The 19,902-nt window shown below is 39.5% G+C and overlaps 1 long non-coding RNA gene across 1 annotated transcript; it reads left to right on the forward strand.

The window, feature by feature from the left end:
- Positions 1–13,796: 13,796 nt before the first annotated feature.
- On the forward strand, positions 13,797–16,310 carry LOC111935748 (uncharacterized). Its single transcript, XR_015276693.1, has 2 exons — positions 13,797–13,955; positions 14,880–16,310. It is a non-coding gene; the product is annotated as an uncharacterized LOC111935748 (long non-coding RNA).
- The last annotated feature ends 3,592 nt before the right edge of the window (positions 16,311–19,902 follow it).

Raw genomic sequence — 19,902 nt, forward strand, 5'->3', positions numbered from 1 at the left:
ATCTCCTGTCCCATGTCTCTTACTTGTAGCTTTCTAAATGCTTTGTTGCAGAAATGGTTATTACTGCTTTACATTGCCTGGGGATAGATCCAGGACAGAACTCAGACCACTGAACTTCCACTCCTCAGTGAACTGGTACTGATTCCTGGTCCTCCATAAACACCTCACTATGAGTATTGGTAATCACTTTTTTTTTCCTTTTGCTTGTTTCCTTGCCTGATTAGGTGACTTGTGTAGCTCACCAGCCATTGGTAGACCTTGCCATTGAAATTGCTTCTCAGAATTCCCTTTTGTTGACTGAGTGCTTAGTTCATTTTCATGAATAAGTCTCTGGCATCTGATCATCCACAGAAATGAATATAAAATGGATTATGAATGCAGCCAAATCAAAATTCAGCTTTAGTTTGAATGCATATTCATGAATGTTTCTTCTCACCACCTCCTTTCTCACTGACAACAGGCAGGAGTGAGACTGCCAAAGGTCAGTGCAATAACAGATTTCACCAGCACTTAAAGCAAATCAGGCCAACCAACTTGTACCAGTTTGCACTTGGAACTTGATTCCAGCTTCTCCATCACATCTCAAATAGTTTTACATTTCCTCTGTGCAGGGAATACAGAACTGGCTGTTTAGTAGTCAAGGTGAGATATTGGACACTGCAACCCTGAAATAAATTGTAATTAACATGGTATTTGATAATCCAACTACTCTATCCTAAGTACTTCAAGTTAACGATTGTTGCTGGAGAAAACAGAACATAAAGCAGTATTTATCTCAAGGAGAAAAGGAAACATCTTTCCTTATGTTTTAGGATGGGTTCACCTTGGGATTTCTTGCGATGAGCTGGGTTGGTTGGAGCACAGTGTTAATAATGCCGAGATCCTGGGCTGGATCCCTGTCTGGGCCATTCACTTGAGCTGAAGTCAATGATCCTCGTGGGCCCCTCAGACTGGGAATATCCTGTCATTCCCTGTATTTCTGGAAACAGCTGGTATTGTTTGCCATCAGACATGAGGTGCTGGATTAGATGAGCACTGGATAGTTGAGGGGTTGGGAGGATATATTGGTAACAAATGTACTGCATAGGCTGTGCAAGTCTATCAAAGGGTAGAAATGTGTACTGGGCTGAGGTTTCACTTTATTAACTATGACATTGGGGAACATTTGTAAGAACACATACAAACCTAGTTAGCAATTATTAGGTTATTTCTGGGAAATAATGAACAACTACAAAAAACTAATTTATTTTCCTTGAAGGTGATTGCATTTACAGTTTGTATTGTGATTTCTAAATTATGTTAGATGTCCTTTTTCCCCTACTCTTTTTTTATTGTTATTTTTAGTAGGTGTTTATATTTTATCTTGTTTGCTGAGGTCATGTAACAGTTCTGTTACAAATGTCCTTGGCACTGCTGCCCCAGAACAGAATGCACTAATAAAAAGAAATTAAAGTATCTTACTTCTTCCCTCCATGGCTTCTGTTTGCCATTTCTGTCACTTATATTGCAGGTTTAGAGGATGCAGAACTGAAATCCTCTGCCATTTTACTGTGACTCAGGAAGGCTAAAGTAGACTGCACAAAGTTATCAAGCTGGATTGCAAGCTTTTTTATAGGGCTGTTTTCCTTACCTTTCAGCATTTTATTTGCTCACCAAATGTTTTGATTGATTCATCATCTTCAGGTGCTGATTTAAGGGAAACGCTGTGCTTGATCTGAAGAACAACACAAATAAATGAGGATTGTAAAAATAAAGGCTCAAAGTAGTCTGAGTATCCTTTTGCAAGAATTAAGAGGAAAACAAGTTGAGTTGTTGATTTTTTTTTCTATAAACTTACAATACTGTTATTCATCCTTTGTAGAATATGACCCTATTTAAAAAGGCATTAAAAGTATTTTCTGTATTTTTAGATATATTTTTTTTCACTTAGACAGGTGACTTGTACAAAACCTAATGAAGATAAGACAGACACAGCTGGAAAGTGAATTAATTTCATTTCATAGTAAATAAAGCTATGATTTTTTGACTATTTGTATTTTAATAAAAGAAGTTAATCTTTTACCTAGATTTTTACTTCTTAGGCTTATTGTCAGCTGCTTAAAATTTGCCCTGTAACTGCATGACTTTTCTTCCTGTGTCTTGACATTTGTGGTGCTGTATCCCATGTGAATTGGAAGAGCTAACTTCTGCCAGTGGTACACGGAAGTAGGGCACTCCATTGTCAGAGGATTTTGCTTGAAAATAGCAGGATGTTTCTGTATCTCAAATACTTAATATTAGCTTTACTGTTGGGAAGCAGTATATTTTAATAAAAAAGTTCAAAATGTTCACTCCTTGGTTTCAAAAGTCACTACTTGGAGTGTTAGTGGCATTATAAAAACCCCATGATAGGTTTAGAGAACATTAAGAGCATGTGTAGAGTTCATTTATATTAGATCTTCACGTTGTTCAGCCATGCCCTTTTCTTGGTGTATCAGCCCTGCATCAGGGACCAGCTACCCTGGCACACACAAACCAGCACAGGCCAAATCCCTAACAGCTCAATTTTCTATTCTGCATGCATTGGTGAGGGAGTTTAAGAGTGGAGTCCCAAAATGCCTTTAATTCTGGTTAAGACCTGTGTCTGACTACAGTTAATTTTCTTCTTCGTTATGATTTTGACTCATGTGGCCCTGAGTGTGTCTAGGTTTCCTGTTAATCTGTACCAAAAAAACCTCACACTGATGCACCTGCATATTCCATTAAGCCCGTCTTCCCATCACTTTATCTCATTAACTACTTGATCAATGTCAAAAAAAGAATAATCTTTCATTAGCTCTCAACTTCAAAAGACTCAGATTTTCAGATCAAACAGTCTCTGAACAGCTGCATAAAAGCCTATAAATCCAAGAGGTTAACTTCAAAGAACACCTTGTGGGTGTTCTGAAACCAGTTGACAAGTAAACAGTAATTTATGACCAAAGATGTGCTCTAATGAAATGCCTTTAAAACCATGGGTAATCTCCTAGTCTTCCCTTTTTTATTTTAGTGGGTGGCTCCTAAACTGACAGCAGTGCAAGTGGATGGCTTCATTAGCCATGGAGCAAGCAGTGATGTTCTGGGGTTTTTACTCTACCATTCTACCAACATGTTTAAAATATTCCTCATTTTAAAAAAGGAACAGCTAGGACTTCATTTTCACTTGGCCTGTCTGTAAAGGCTGGACAAGTCATATTTGATGAGCTGATCTGTAGAGCACCAAAAGTAATCAGCAGCTGGTGTTCTAAGGGGTAATGAGTGGGAAGCTGGGAGGAAAACCTGGTGTTTTTGTGCTCTTCTATACCCATCTTATAGGGTAATAATACAAAGACTGATACTTATTCCATGACTCAGGAGGTCTAACTGTTCCATGTGTGATGCTGCTTAAACTCAGGAAGTGATTTGAGGGAGGGCATGCAGAAAAAGTGGTGGTTGGGAAGAGAATTTGGGCCTTGTGGCACAATTGCCCCCACGTGCAAGTCCTGCCTCTTACCAAATGCTTGACTGAGAGTATCAAAGGAAAGCTGGTGCTTTGGAGTATGGTCTGAATAATTTATTCCTTTAGAATAAAGGTATAAAGAATATTGCTTTTATTTCAATTTTGAGATTGAAACTCACACTCTAATACAATGCTGGGAATTCTGGATGTTTTAAAGACACCAGAAATCCAGGCCTAAAGAAATAAAAAACAGTAAAGGCCATATCAGGTCATTGCTTCTGACATTTGTGATTGTATGATCCTGAACAGAAACATCTAAATCATATTTTTCTGGAAGACAGGTAGTAGTGTGTCATTCTATGTGGATGGAGGAAGGAGAATACTTCTTTTAGTTAGGACTGATTCAAGTTTCTGCAAATATTTTTTCTGTTGCACAAATAATCTTCTCCACATTTTATTTTTATTACTATATCATATTAATTATAGACTATACATATTATATTATTACATTAATTATTATTTTAATTCTTTGGGCTTTGTCTTAACAGCTCAATCTTGTGTGACAGTGAAAGAGGGGAAAAAATTCTTCCATGATAAATGCATATTGCATAGGGATTGTGAAGTGAGACACCAACTGTGCTGGTTTGGGCTGGGTGGAGTTAATTTTCTTCACATTGTCTGGTATGTGCTGGGTTTTGGATTTGTGGTGGGAAAGGTACTGATAACACAGGGATATTTTAGTTATTGCTGAGCAGGGCTTGCACAGAGTCAGGAGCTTTGCTGCTTCTTGCATCACCCCACCAGGGAGGAGGCTGGGTGCACCAGGAGCTGGGAGGGGACATGGCCAGGACAGCTGACCTCAAGTGACCAAAAGGATATCCCAGACCATACAGTGTTATATCCAGCATATAAAGCCAGGAAAAAGAGGGAGGAAAGAGAGGGGGGGGGGGGGTGTTTGGGATGGTGACATTTATCTTTAAAATCACTGTTACACAGGTTAGAGCCCTACTTTTCTGGGGAAGGCTGAATTTCAGCCTGGCCATAGGAAGCAGTGAATAAATTTATTTCTTTGCTTTGCTTTGCTTGTGTGCATGGTTTCTGCTTTGCCTGTTAAACTTTCTTTATTTCAATCCCCAAGTTTTCTCAGAGTTCCTGCTGAGAACAACACCAACACGTCAAGATTCTTGATCTGTGGGCCATTAAGCCTCCAGATTGTTTTTAGTTAGCAACATTTCTGAGTGTAAATGATGACCCTGCTGAGGCAGGGAGGTGTGGGAGACAGAGAAGGTGTCTGAAGTGATTAATTGGTGTTGTAGTGACCATGCTAATTTTGTGTGGTGTTGGACTCCTATGTACATTTCCTTGTCTGACACAAACAAACACAGACGTATCCTCCTCCTCTGCCTTTCATTTAATTACGGTCCATAACAACTAATCCCTTTTCTTAGCCTGAGAGCAACCTTCTCTGAAAGTTTAGTTACTCTTCTTTCACTCATGTTCTTTGTGAAACTTGGTGGCCCTTCAGTTGAGGCATGAAGGCCACACATGCACCCCTGCTTCTTCAGAAAAGCACAAAAGCCTCCAGGCAGATAATTGGAAATACTGATCAAGTTCATTCAAGGTGGGTGTCAGTGTTCAGACCAAATAAAATTGCCTGTCTTACTGCTCTTCAGCTGCACAAGAAAGGTGCATTCGATTCAGAGCCAGCATGGATCCACACCATGCAGATCTGCCAGCAGACTCAGCAGAGCTCTCAAACTGCTGGTGATCTGATGCTCAAGCTGTTTCTGCTCCTCTGGAGGTGGCCCATCCACTGAGCCACCCAGGCAGGCTGAGGGGGCAGCATCTGAAGCTGACACCATCCTTGCCTGGGCTGCATCTATCTTTTGGATTCTGGAGAACTTTCATATTCTCTTTCTGCTGCCTTTTTCCAACACTTAATAAACCTTTTTGAGTGTACTTGTCTCACAGCTGACATGATTGGGCCTGCCTAGTACTGTCCTGCTGTTCAGTGCAGATGTGATGACACTGTAGGAGAGGGATGTTCAAATGAAGGAAAAGGTCATGTCAGTGAGCATAAGGGGAAATTGTGAAAGTGTGGTACCCACAGAAGAGAGGGATGTTAAGGGTAAGCCTGTGCTAAGCATTAGTAAGCAGATATTCAACTGCAGAAGTAGAGTACTCAAAGGCAGTTGAGAGCGAAATGAATCAACAGATGGATTAGTGAAAATTTTTCAGAGGTTAATTCAGCAAATGGATTTGTATGGAAGCTTATTCATACTCTTACTGCCTTCCAGGATAACTGTTCTGGTCTCTTAGTTCAGGCAAAAAAAACCTGATGTATTTGTGTATGAAAGTCATGGATTTAATATGACCAGATATCCTTTGTGTATAAATGCCCAGAAACAGGTTAAATCAATCAAGCTTTCTAATGAACCAGCCACACAGACACTACCCAGGTATAGGAAGGAATCTCTTCCTGCTGTATCCAATTTATGATATCCTTATGTAAATTCAAATGTCTTTATATTGATGCACAAGAAATTACTGAAATTAAAAAATAAAAAAGGTAGGCAAGCATGGCCAGAAAGTCTGCAAAGGTTCAGTACTTGGGTTGAGCTCAAGAAAACAGTTTGAAAATATGTCCAGAGTTTGTTCAGCATACCTTCAGCATTTTGTGAAGTGAAAAAGCTGAGAAGTGTCTTGCTGCCTACATTTGCTTTTTAAGAGATGAGAACTTGACACTTCAGTATTTTTGTCTGTGTATGTGCATGTCTTCTTGTCTGTATTTTAAAAAGACGTGTATTGTTTTGTATGTCTGCAATAAGAGAGAGAAAAACATAGGCCACAGCAGGAGAACCACCTGTGAATAACTTGCTCTTTCATTTTTAGCTCATTTTGTTTTGTGATGTGTTGGCATGTATTGATTACTTGGGTAGATTTTCAAGATGATGAGCTAGAGAAATTGAGCAGCACATGCAGTAAAAATAAAACAGTTTGATGAAGAATGATATTTTTAATTTCAACTTCAATGCCACTTGCTTTGTGCCATACTCTGTCCTTACCTGTTCACTGTTTAGTTGCTCTGTTGTAATCTTGAGTTTAAACAAATCTGAATTCAGCATCATAACACCATATTTTTCTTGACTTTTTTCCTTTTTTTTTCTTTTTAATTTCTTACTTTGTTATCATTTTTTAGGTTGTTTAGTTTAGTACTATGTTTTATGTCTTATATATTTTTTTTATTCTTCCCACTTACTTTTTGTTGTTATTTTCCAAAATCAATTTAGTAACTAAAATAATTTAGACTCTCAGAGGATTTACAGGGAAGTTATTTGAAAAGGTTGTGAAGGTTGATAATGTTAAATATGGTAGTCTCCAACCTGATTTGGACATTTAGGCTTGCTGTTTGACAAGGCTCATGTCTGGTGTAAGAGACCACAAACAAGAAATCAGATTTTTTTTTTTTCCTACCATTTTTCTTTCTTGTTAAGTTTCATAATTAAAGGTTGTGGCTTATGGGATGGGGGACTTCCATCTTTGTGGCTCCATTCCAGTGGAGCTGGAATGACTCTTTGCTTATATAGAACTGATTGAAGTAAAATGAACACAAGTTGAAGGAAGCAAAGGAGAAAAATACATTAAGTGCTGTGGTTATACCCTGTAGGAGAGGGAAGGGGTTACAATAACTTGCACAGCCATAAATGTTTTAGAGACCACATCTATGAGAGAATGTCCTGGATTGGCCAAGTCATTTGGGAAACAATTTTCAGTCCCTTCAGTTGACTTTGCTCAGCTTTGCATAAACTACTGAACATTCTGTGGAGCTGTGACTGGAGTCCCTGGTACATCTTCAACTTGTGAACTTTGGGGTAAAACTGTGGGTTCAGGGGTGGATATGGGGCAGGAGGATTGGGAAGGCTGAACCTTCCCAGTGCCTCAGCAATGGGGAAAGGCAGAGGGCAGCATGGGGCCGGGAGTTTGGGATAAAAGGAGGCTGAGCCCTCCAAAACCCCGAGAGAGAAAACCCTCGGGTGTGTGCCCTGGTGGACACTCCCTTATTTGAATAAAGCTGAAGGACTCTCCTGTCTCCTTTTTGGACCTAAACCTCTGGTGTTTGTGGCTTTTCCTGACAATGGTGAGTCTGAATGTTTGAGAAGTTTGAAGAAAATGTTGCTGAGTCTGAAGATGAGTTCTGCAAAGTATAACTAATATAGTATAAGCTAGTTGGTGGAATTAGAATTTGAAGGAGCTGTGTGTGAGCACTCGAAGTGCTCTTGCAAGCCTCTGGAACCACCACAGGTGCTCCAGCAAAGCCCTGTGCTGAGAATGGCACATAACTCATTCCCCAGGCAGCTGCATATTGCAGATTACCCAAACCAAAAAAGATCTCCTCTCTGTCAGCTTAGTTGTTTTCTTCCCTAGTCTTGCCACAGTGGAGATTTTAATGAGGTGACAGAAATTTTTGAAATCCTGATTTGCAACGTGTAAGGCACTATCCCAAATCTCGTTTGGCTTTAAAAGTAGTCTGAGTTGCTTTTTGTGAAAATACCTCCAGTGCTCTGTAGTTCAGTGCACTAATGTAGGTCTGCTAGCCTTGCCTCAGCTCTGTGCCACCAAGAAGAAACCTGAAAATAATGAAGAGAACGACTGAAGGCATAGTTCTTACACTTCAGCTCTGCCATGTGGTGTTAGTGTCTGCAGCAGGAATTCTACAGCTTTTTACACAGTTACAACTAGATGTAGACAAGACCACACTGAGTTCTCTCCCAGTCTTCTGCTGCCTTGCAAATTTCTTTTTTTTTTTTGTCTTCTATGCTTAAAATTCCCTAGAAGACTTGCATTTGATGGGCTCTATGGCAGCCCACCCCTCCTTAGGCAGTGCTGTCAAGCAAGGCACAGAGGCACAAGCACCCAGCCTCCAGCAGCCCTTTCTTGCTGGCTGCTGCAGTGCTCTATAATTAAATGTTCAGCTATTGTAAGCATACTCGAGCTTGCTGTAACTTCCCTTTGTTTCAGTCTAGGGACTGGAAATGACTTCTGTGGGCCAAACCTTTTACTTTTGTAGTTTGATTGAAACCAGTCATTTATTGTGGTAAAATCATCAGACTTTCTGCAGTGTTTACAGATAAGCTTTCTGTGACAGTCCTTTAGTCTACCCAACAACCCATATATTAAAGATATTTCACATTTTCCCTTTCTATGTTCAGACAAATCAGCTGCTGATTTTAGTTTGATTACATGTCAGTTTATAGAGATCCTATGAGTTCACTCCTAACTTCTGCTTGGAGCAAGAACACTTTTTGCTGTGGCTGTGCTAGTGTTTTTTTTGGGCTGTTGCAAATTACTGATGTAAAACTCATTAATAAAGTGAACTAAATACCTTTATGTGTACTTTGTTATGAATCCCTTTTTCTTATCACTGCATAAAAGCATATACCACCGCTTCATGAGGTTTTGCAAATATTAGTGGTTTGGAACCTACTGATATTTGCTTTATCAGTTATTCACAAAGTATTAGCTAGAGTTCATTTACAGAAATAGAAATATTTTGTTTATTTCCAAGTTTTCCTAGTAACTAAGTATCTGAAGTCTGTGAGTGCTTATGAAAGGAACCAAAAAACTTTAGAAGAAAATTGGGATGGAATTCCTCTGAGCACTCCTCTATAGTGAGATGGTTGTTATGTGTCAGGGGTTAACTGAGTCATTTCTGGGATGGGTAATCTGGGTTGAGGGCATTTGGGTGATTTTATGTCCTAAGAAATTGAAATAGAAGTTTTTTTTATGTTACTTATTTAAAATTGGATGACAGTTAACAATTGATAAGAGTCTTGCTCTGACCTAGAAGTAAAAAAATGTGCAAGGAGAATTCAATGAATAGAGATCTTTTGGAACTGTTTTGCTCATTTTGGTGAGCTTTGTGCAGGATATTACCTATTATCACACCCTCTGCCATCTAGGGTTCGTGCTCCCTTTAAAGAGAGTGCATTCAAAAGACTTTATACCTTTTCAGACTTTCTTCTATAAAAGAAACAGGTAGTAGTTCAGATTTTGACATTTCAGAACTCTATCTTTTATTATTCAAATAATTCCAAATGATTTGTAGGAGTATCAGTCTTTGTACCTCAAGGCAGCCAGATAATGTGTGGCTCTGAGGATTATGGGTCTGACTCTTTTGCCTGAGCAATCAAGACTTCTGCTTTTAGACTACATGCCATCTTCAGGTTTACCTGGATTAGACTCGCTTAAATCCATAGTTTAAATTCTGTAAATTATGACTCTATGCAGACTTTTTAAGATCATGTGTTGTATGGCACGGAGACACTGAGGCTCCAGGGTGTTAATGGTACTTTATGAGCAAGTTGACTTTTTGGATCAGTTTCTTTGACCTTCACACAGCATTTTCTTTAGCAGCATGTTTGGTAGATACCAAACTGTGACACAGTGCTTCTGCTGGTAGGGCTGGTCTTGAGGGTTCTAAGTTTGAGAACACTTAGAGAAAGCAAGATGGGAGGAAGAGACTACCTTGCTATCATATGATTTCCAGCCTCAAGAACACAAAATTGTGTCTGCTTTCAGGACAGATATGTTGTAGATACTTGCATGAGGATTTTTTGAGTTTTACTCTTTCAGCTAATATAGATTTACATTTTTCTGAGGGGATGACTGTGGAGATGTGTGTCACTAGGGGCTGGTTACATTTCAGCAGTAAGCAGCATGGATTTTGTTGGAATGACTCAAATGTGTATGTAAATATATGTAAAACTGTGCTGATCAAAGCAGGATCTGCCACAAAATGTAATGACATAAAGATTGGCTTTGCATAACTCATACCACTGTAGTGATAATGTGGCATTTGACTACTTGTGCCCTGTGTTCTTCTTATTTGCCCTCATGATTTCTTTAATTTTTCAGGTTTTTTTTGACTGTGTGGTTTTGTTCATTTGTTTTGGGGTTTTTTTGGAAGGTGAATAGGTGCTGTTGTTCATGATTTTGAATTTTTTGAGCTGCTTGTCCCTTTGTTTTTTGAAATACTGCTTTTGCTCTGGTGCCAGGTTAGACTGAATAAGCTGTAGAAAAATCCAACCTAACAGCTGTACTGAGAACTAAAATACTATTGAATTGTTTAAGTTCTTTAAACAGTTGTTTTTTTGTTTTTTTGGGTTTTTTTTTTGCTTTAAATGCATCTCATTGGTGCTACAAATAAAATTGAATTAGTTGTAATTTACCACCTCTGCCCTATGGTAGAATGAGCTAAAAAGCTTTACATAATCAAGTAATTTGGAATTTAACTAACTTGTTTATTTAAACAGAGTGCATTTTTCAAAGAAATCCATAGTCTACTTTGTAAATTCTTTTCAGATCTTTTTATTTTTATTGACTTTGATTAGCCAGCTAATTTGTACTAAATCGATAAGTGTGATTCTGATAGCTCATTTTGAACCCTTAGCATGGAAGACTGAAACAAAGAAGGGATTAGTGAAGTGTTTTGTTGACATTCCAATCTATTTTAAGTGAATGCAAGCTTTCTAATAAATATTTAATAGATAGTTGTTTGTGGTTTAATAGAATTAGATAATTCTATTAGAATCCTGTTTGGAGATTTACATGTACCATACATCACTGCCGAGGACACGGTTAATAATTTAGGTTAAGTGACTAGTAATTAGAAACACAGTCAGAGTAAGCAGGGATGTTTTTTCTGTCATCCAAGGAATTAGGTAGGTGTTTGCTATGCAACTGCAACTCAATTCTTAGGTGCTCTTTTCTGCAGAAGAACTCATTTGGCAAGTTTGGGACAAGCCTCAAATGTGATAGCAAAGCATGAGGTCCCTGGGTTTATTTAATATCTTATCCTCTGAGTTAATGAGTTGGAAAATAGTTCACTGTTTATTCACAGTAGATTGAGCAGATGTTGCCAGTTCAATTTTATGGAATGTAATATCTGAGGGATTGTCTTCTGCCCATTGCTTTTTCATGGTTTGAATCTCAGCTTCAAGAGAACACTTCCCACACTTGTCATGGAGTTGTCAAAAGATCAGAGCAGCAGAACTTGGTAAAAGCTGGTTAGTATGGGGAGGCTTTGTGAAGAGAGTCTTTGGAAATTTTTATGACAAAAATTTTCATTTTTATGCATGAAATTTAAGTTGTAAACTAAATGGCAAGGAAAAAGATGAGCATCTGAGAAAACACTGAGGAAAGATAAATATTAAATTCCGCCATTTACATCAGCTTAGGTTTTCAGGTGAAGCTTTGGAAATGGTTGTACAGGAATCTCTATGGACCCTTAATTTGGGGTTAGTACAAACAGCTGTTCACAGCTGCACCAGGAGACTGCTTGTTGTTTAGACCTGATCTCAGTGAGTGAGGTTTGCAGGAAAGATGTTCTCATCTCCTGCAGCAGTCCTGGAATGTGAAGACAATTGGAATGCCAGCTGAGTGAAGGGACCATGCCCAGCAAGCTCTTCATCCAAGCCATTCCCTGGTCAGTGAGATGAGGAGGCTGTTACTCATCTGCACTGTGCAGGGGGTGAGTTCTTGATCTGCCCTCTGGTTACTTACATTGGAATATCACCTTTCTGCATCCCCTTGGCTACAGAGCAGTCAGCTACTGTCTATCCAAGTAGTGTGGGAGATGCTGCCCATATTCCCTGAGGCATTTGTTCTCACATTCACGTGTGTCTGTGAATCCTGGAGAGCCAGAACTGGTGTTTTCAAGTGGACCCAGCATTTCAGCTCCAATGCTGTTTACTTCATTCAGTGTACCTTTTAAATGGTGCAGAGCAGCAGGAGCACTGTTGTGCTTGTTCAGAGTTTAGTCTGTAAAGCCTGGGTTACTTTAAGATTCACTTTTGTAAGCAGGAGAGTTCAAGAGGCAATAGTACTGCAGGGTCAGCTTGCTGCCACTTCCCTTTTGTTCTCACCAGCTGTAAGATGTGTGTTACATACCTGATAAACATAATTTGCAGAATTCTTCTTTGAAGAACATTGATTTTATGAGACTGTGTAGTTAGGATTGTAGAGTTTGATAAAGGCTAAAAAGTCATCCCTCCAAAAATGTCATCCTTCCAAAATTCAGTTTTCTTTTTAATTGAAGGTGAGCTAGTTGATGAGTGTGACTAAGTGTGGAGATCTGATGAGTATTATGTCATTGTTCACAATGTGTCAGGAAGTTCACAGTAGTGTCAGGAAGTGTGCAAGAGCACAATTTCACAGGAATCTTCAACTTAGATGTGGCTGGAAAATGATGAAGGAATGAAGAGATATGAAGTGAGCATTTTTTTGTTGTTGTTTATTTGAATTTTTTCTTTGCCTCATCATCCTTTTCACTTGTCAAAGGTGATATCTCAGTCAATACTGAGTATTTACTAATAGTAAAACTGGCTTGAACAGAAGCTAGGCTCTACTCTGGATACTGCTAAGCTCAGAACTGGACCTCTTGGGATTTGAAGATGATTTAATTCTTGACAATTGAAGAGTCAGTTCTATGGAATTCCTGCCATTCCTTGGGTTAAATCTGCTGAAGCTGAGGCCTAATCTGGCCTTTAATTTTAGTGTATGCATGTGTGTATGCATGTGTGTAAGAAAACCTTCCTAAAGTGCTCTGGGCAGGTTCTGAGGCATCGCTGCTGATGCTGAACTCCCTCTGTACAGCAAGGTTAATAGGTACTGCACTGGCATGAAAGATAGGATTAAAACCCTTCTTTTGAGATGCTTTTTCTTAAGGTTCTCTTAGATTTTTTCTAGTCCTGGCATAGATAAAAGAATAGCTTCACCCTGGTTCCTGTGCTCATCTGAAGTTTGCTCTGTTCCAGTTGTACCTCTTATGAGGTAGTGATACATATTGTGCACTCTGGAGAGCATTTCCATTACTGTGAGCTGTTAGTTCCACTCAATAGTCACTCCTTGGAAACAATGGTTTGATGGGCTGGGACATGGATTGTTATATTAAGCAAGAAAATAACTTGAACTGCTCCTGTAATTACTCTGCATGCAGTCAGTCTCGGGATTTCTGGCAAGCTCATCTTCATTTCTACATATATAATGTTACGGTACTTAGCATTTCTGTAACATGGCATTACACCTTCAAATTGTTTCCTAGTTATTAACTAATTAATCTCATAACACCCCTGTAAGGTATATCTGTTTGTTTCTGCTTGGGTGACTGTGTGGAGGATAATAATATGTGGCTTGAATATTAACAGACATAAAGTAGTGTATTGCATTTATAGTTGGTGCTTTGTTTTGAGGCCTTATTTTGGTTTAACCCTGGCTGGCAGCCACTCACTTGCTTCCTCTCAGCAGGATGGAAGAGAGAGCCAGAAAGGTAAGAGTGAGAGAATTTGTCAGTTGAGATGAAGACAGTTTAACAGACAAAGCAAAACTGAACAAACTAAAAAGTAAAATAGAGAATTAATTCTCTGCTTCCCATGGGGAGGCAGGTGTTCAGCCATCTCCAGGAGATCAGGGCTCTGTCTCATGGAAAGGTGACATGAAGGTAAGTGCCACAAAATTCAATGTCATTCCCCTTCCTTCTCTCCCCTGGCTTTTGTTGCTGGGTGTGATGCCTTGTGGTGTGGATATCCCTGTGCTCAGCTGGGGTCAGCAGTCCTGGCTGTGCCCCCTCCCAAGCTCCTGTGCACCCTGAGCTGGCTCCCTGGGGCAGTGTGGAAAGGGAGGAGGCTCTGTGTGAGCACAGCTCCACAGCAGGTAAAATATCCCTCTGTCAATGCTCTTCACAGCACAAATCCAAAACACAGCACCATAAGAGCTACTGTAAAGAAAGTTAACTCTTTCCTCACCAAAACCAGTACAGACTTGGAATTCAGTTACATGTTTTCTTCCTCCCAGCATCTTTGCCTCTGATATGCAATATTGACTTGTCTGTGCCTAAAGGCTGAACAGAAATGTGCTGTTAAACAAGTGGGTAGTCCTGCAGGAGTCAGACTGCCACAGCTGTGAAAGGAAATATTTTTCAAGAAAATAGAACTCTTACAAAATCTCCTTCTTCCTCAAAGGAAGAAAAACAAAAAAAAAAAACAAAAGCCAAACCAAACTGAAACCTAACCAATTGAAACTAAAAAAAATTCCCCCAAAAAAACTAAACTAACAACTCCACCTTCCCAAACTACAACATACTCAGTCTTTGGATGTAGAAAGTACTTTATTTTGTGGGTGTGTCAAGTTCCTCTGTTTGTTTAGCAGTAATCTTACTTGATGTTTCCCTGACCTCACTCCTAAAATCAGATGGTAATTCTTCAGCTTTGTCCAATTTAGGTATTTTCCAAATCTGATTCTTTGCCTTCTGTGTGTTTGTACAGTGCCTTGTGCAGAATAAGGATAATTTTAGATAGGCATTTGGATTGTTGTTATAAGAACCTGACTGAAACTTGTGTGGGTTTTTTTTTTTTTTCTTTTTTAGGGTTTGTATGAAGCAGCACCATTTATCCTGTCACTGAAAGAAGGAAACAGAGGCACTCGGCGAAACTATAAAGAATTGTATATCAACCATGGAGGACAAACAGGGAAGAGGAAGAGTAGGGTGCCCTGGAAGCTGTGTTGATTATCAAAGAATACCTGTTTTGGCAGATAAGCTGCAAGTGGAGTTACCAAGGAATAGTTTGAGTCATGACAAGCATCATTAGACAGTTCTCTCCAAGGTTTTGGCTAGGTCACTGACTAACTGTGAATTTGGGTCAAGGACCTGACTGGGTAAAGCAGCCTCATTTATCATCTGCCATGGCTGAGATAACAGCCATCAGTTCATTTGACTAGCTGAGGAGGGAACAACTTATTTTGGTTTAGTAATGATTTGAGAGCCTTATCAATAAAATTACCAACACTCTTCAGTGCTGTAATCTGTCCATGTGTCAGTGGCCAGCATGATTTCTTGGCAGCAGAGAGAAGGGGGAACCAAGTGGACAAGCTCGTTGTGTTTCCTCTCATTTCCTCTGAGATTGCACCTTGGAATCTCAGGACTAATTCACCAAGGTTATCCATGATGGGATTCTCTTATTCTACAAAGCAGTTCTATCTTGTTGCACAGAAATAGTTGAAACCTATATAAGGCCGGAATATTCTCTAGTTTTGTGCAGAAATTGTTCCTAGAATTGTTCCTAGAAATTGTTCATAGAGCACTGATTGTGCTCTTCCTCCTTATTTTGTTTAATTATGAACAAAGTAGCTTCCTTTGAACTATCCCCAGTTCATGTTGACAGAGGCAAGGATTTGCTTAGGCCGGATCAGCAGGGCAGGTTGTTTTGCTAACACAGTTGTGGAACTCTCAAGCCAGGTAACATCTGGCCACCTTGGAGGGCAGGCAGAGCAGATTTGCATTTCCTTGTGTGTAATTTGCCATTGTAGCCTGCCTGCAGCCCTGTTGAGCTGCAAATGCAGACAGAGAAACACTTGGGTTGATTTGAGCTAATTGAGTTGATCAAGTGTTGACGATTAGCTCAATTTGCACAGTCCCACTTCTCTTGCAGCAGCAGCAGAGCTGGCAAATGAATTACCTCATCACAGCTCTTGTCACCTATAGACAGTAGAGGAATGCATTGTTTCTGTAGTGTGAGAATGATTGACAGGCTTTGGAAAAAAGCTGGTTACTTGCAACATTTGACTGATCCTGAGAGGTGATTTATTTTTTACTCACTGCAGAGAGTTTTCTCTTCTGTAGGCTGCTACTGCCCCAGATGTGGAATTCAAATAACAATAGCTGAGTAGCTACTGCACACTGGCACGTGTTTGTATTTCAACCTATGTTAATTTGAAATTTTCATCTATGTTAATTCTATATCAATGCATTTTTTTCATTCATGCCCCACTTGCCACTCTCCAAATAAACAAGTAAAAATAACTTCATATTTGCAGTGTGATTTTTGTTCCTCTCAGCTGATACACAGTAAGGAAGTGAGAAGCACTTCACAGATGTTATAAGGTGTTGGGAGAGCTGAGACAAAGAAGGGTTGAGTGTTTTGCTGGGGGGTTTCCCTTCAACCATTCATTTACCCACTGAGACTACTGTGTTCCTATGTCTGTCTTCACACATACAAATTCTTCCTAACATAGTTATAGGTAACTAAAAGGACCAAAATTTAAATGTCATTAATATAATTTTGAATTTAAATTACTATTTGTCTTTGTGAAAAATGAGACTCACTCTCCTGGTAAAATTTAAAAGGTTTAATAAGGACAATAAGGGACACAGAAAATAAAGCAAAATAAAGCAGGATGCCTTGGTGCTCTGCCAAGAGCACACCTGGCGTCTCAGGAACACCCTTATAAACCATTTCTACTGCATGGACTTTATGCATATTCAAACTTTTCCAGGAACTGTTTTGCATGGCCACTCCTTGGGTCTGCCTTTTTAGAGCATGCATGTTTCTTGCCTTTGTGGTTTTAATTCCTTTCTTATCATCCTCTGATTTGGGCTTTGGCTCCTTTTCCCACAGGAAACATGTTTTCTTCCTCCCAGCATCTTTGCCTCTGATATGCAATATTGACTTGTCTGTTTTCACTTGATTAGCATTGGAGAAAGGGAGGTTTTCTAAACTCTAGTAGGTCAAACCCAGCAATGACTCATAATCCAGAGAAATTTTCTTCCACAACTCCTGCTTGTTAGCTGTGTTGCATTCATCTGAAAAGATGCTGCAAGTGTTTGCCTGTACCCAGTGCAGGGCCTTGGGCTGCCTTAGAGCAAGCAGGTGCTCACTGTATCCTCTTCTCCCTTGCCTAACTTGATATTAAAAGAGCTTGGGATGCAGCTGTAGGAGTGCAGAAACACATACTCTCAAGTGACTATTTTTTGTCTTGGTCTTTTTCATGTGGATTATGGCTGCTGATGTCAAAACAAGCTTGAATCCAATATTTGGAACTTGAGGGTTGTCCTGCAGTCAGCACCAATGGAACAAGGATTCTTTTCCCAAGGCACCTTTGAACCCTCTTCCCTGAGGATTCATAGCAAGTGTTTCAAGTCATCATTGCTGCATACACCCTAAGGTTTGGTCTATATAAAACTGAAGTGATATTTTAGCTTATAGCTATAAATGGAGCAGATAGTGAAATAACTTTTAAAAAAATTAAGTAAAATTACTTGGTAAATTCTGGTAATGTGCAAAAGACATTTTGTGCTCTGCATTCATGATGGAAAGTGCTTTGATGCCTTGATGTATAATTTTTCCATGTAGTGGTATTTTAGGGAGGGAACAAAGCTTGCATGTACATGGGAATAAATGTTGTCTTTATGCAGATCAGCCCCTTTTCTTGGTAAAAGCTGAAATTTTTAAAGAAGAGTTCTAGAACTCAGCTTCCATGATCTGCAGTTTAAAATTTGGACCCAAAAAATTGCTTTCAGTGAAAACTGTCTGTCAGAAAAGCAAAACAGTTTGTCAAGTAACCTGTTTCACATATTCCTTTATAACAAGAAAAAATAAAAGCTTTCTCTCCCTTTTCTCCAAATGCTTCTACAGAAAATAAAAATATTTTGAAGTCTCATGAGAACTGACATTTTGTTGATTCATATCTCCCTTCTGCTAACTGCTTTTCCCATGTTGCAAATATTTAAACACCTTGTGCATTGTGGGAGAAATAGTCTGTACATTTTAATTTGTCAGCTAAATATTTTGCTTCTTCCCCAGTTATCCACCTCCAAAAAGGATAAAAATGCCCAGAATATTAATTCTCTATTGTCTGCTGCTGCTTTTCCTCTTCTGTCTCTGATCTCTAAACAGTTCTACTTCAACATTTGTAGGTAGTACACTTCCTTAATCTTTTCAAGTTCATTGCATCTGGAAAACATTTTTCTTATTTCTTTCACTTTTTGCATTTCACAGCATTCAGTGCAGAGGCAGTGCAGCCATTTATTTCTCCTTTATGTCAGTGAGCCCTCTGTGGGTTTCTCTACATATCTTTGATATGCTGGCTTGGGAGACAAATATTTAGAAAAAAATGGAAAACAGTGATTTTGAAAATGAGGAACCCTTATCAGGAGGACTCAAGGGTGAATGTAGTACAGAAAAGCACCTCTAATTCTACTTTAAAAAACAATTGAATAAATAAAAAATGTCCAGCCAACCAAACTCTGGTAAAATTACAAATTGTCTCTGTCCTTTTAAAGCAAATATAAACTCCCTCTGAAAGGAACAGATGGCTTTGCTTTGTATGGAGATTTTGTTTTCTTACTCGTATGTGCAGCTGTTTCTCAAAAGATGTGGTTTCTTTTAATGAAGCAGTACTTCAGAGGCAGAGTGAGATGTAGTGCATATGAAAGTTTGGGGGAATTAATTATTTGCAATTTATGTATGTGCCTGTTGGATATTTGCATCCAGATGTTTCTCCAGGAAGAGTCAACCCCAAGCTGAACCACAGCTTTTCAGTAGCTCCATGGTGCTGTTCCACATGAAGAGGAGAGGGACAGCAGTGCTCACTCTGGGAAGATGAGGGAAGCCTCAGAGGTTGGCCTTGCCTGCTGGACTGCTGCAGGGAGTGTGAGGAGTGATGTCCCAATGTCACTGGTGTCCCAATGACCCCTCTCCACGCTGTAACCCTCAAGGGGCAGCACTGGTGAAAGTCCTCTGGGGTCCTGGCTCAGGAGCAGGATTTGGGGTGTTATTTCTGGTGCTCTTTGGCCCCAGGGAAGATGGTTACTTTGCCTTCTTGAACATCCAGGTTCTGGCAGCCAGTGCTATGCTGGAAGTGAACAAGTGTGCTGACAAGTTGGGATACAGCTCAGATTGGTGTGAGGAAGCTGAGAGTACATTTTCCTCTGGATTGAGCTCTGCTGCAGGGCTTTGTGCCTGCAGATCACCCCAGCTGTCCTGCTCTTCTGACACACAGCTGCTCACATCTGTGCAGGAATAACTGAGTAAGACTTTCCAAACAGGCAGAAAGGTTTGCACAGACCATATGATGGTCATCTCTTTCTGAGGGCCTTTTGTGGGAAATGCTGTATTGCTTTCTTGTGGTGCCCACACAGCACTCCAGAGAGCCCCAGGCACAAAGCCCTTCCACACAAGAGGAAAAAAGTACCATTTTTTTGTTTATTAAATAAACACTGATCTTTAGGAATAGTGTTTATTATGAAATAACCACAAAATATTTCACTTAAATTCGATCTTTTTATGCCTTAGAGGTGGCAATCTCTTTTCAAATTTTTTTTTTTTGTTAATGTGGAACAAACTTATGTTAATGTGGAACGAGCAAACAAGGCTCTAACAGCATGGGACTGTCTGCTCTGGGGGGAGCACTCTCTTGCATTATGCCTGTGCCCAGTCAATACTCTATTATTGCATGTTAAGTGGTTTGCTACAGTATCCTGTGTGCAGGGTATTAGAAAGGATCTTATCTAATTTCCTAAGCAATAATGGTATAAACAGTATGCATTTTTTATTATTAAAAAACAAACTGTTGCCTCCGCTGAGTTAATGTTTCTTTTATATCCAGTTAGG

The sequence above is a fragment of the Cyanistes caeruleus genome, chromosome 15, assembly GCF_971803275.1.
Source record: "Cyanistes caeruleus chromosome 15, bCyaCae1.hap1.1, whole genome shotgun sequence".
In the NCBI taxonomy this organism is placed as follows: domain Eukaryota; kingdom Metazoa; phylum Chordata; class Aves; order Passeriformes; family Paridae; genus Cyanistes; species Cyanistes caeruleus.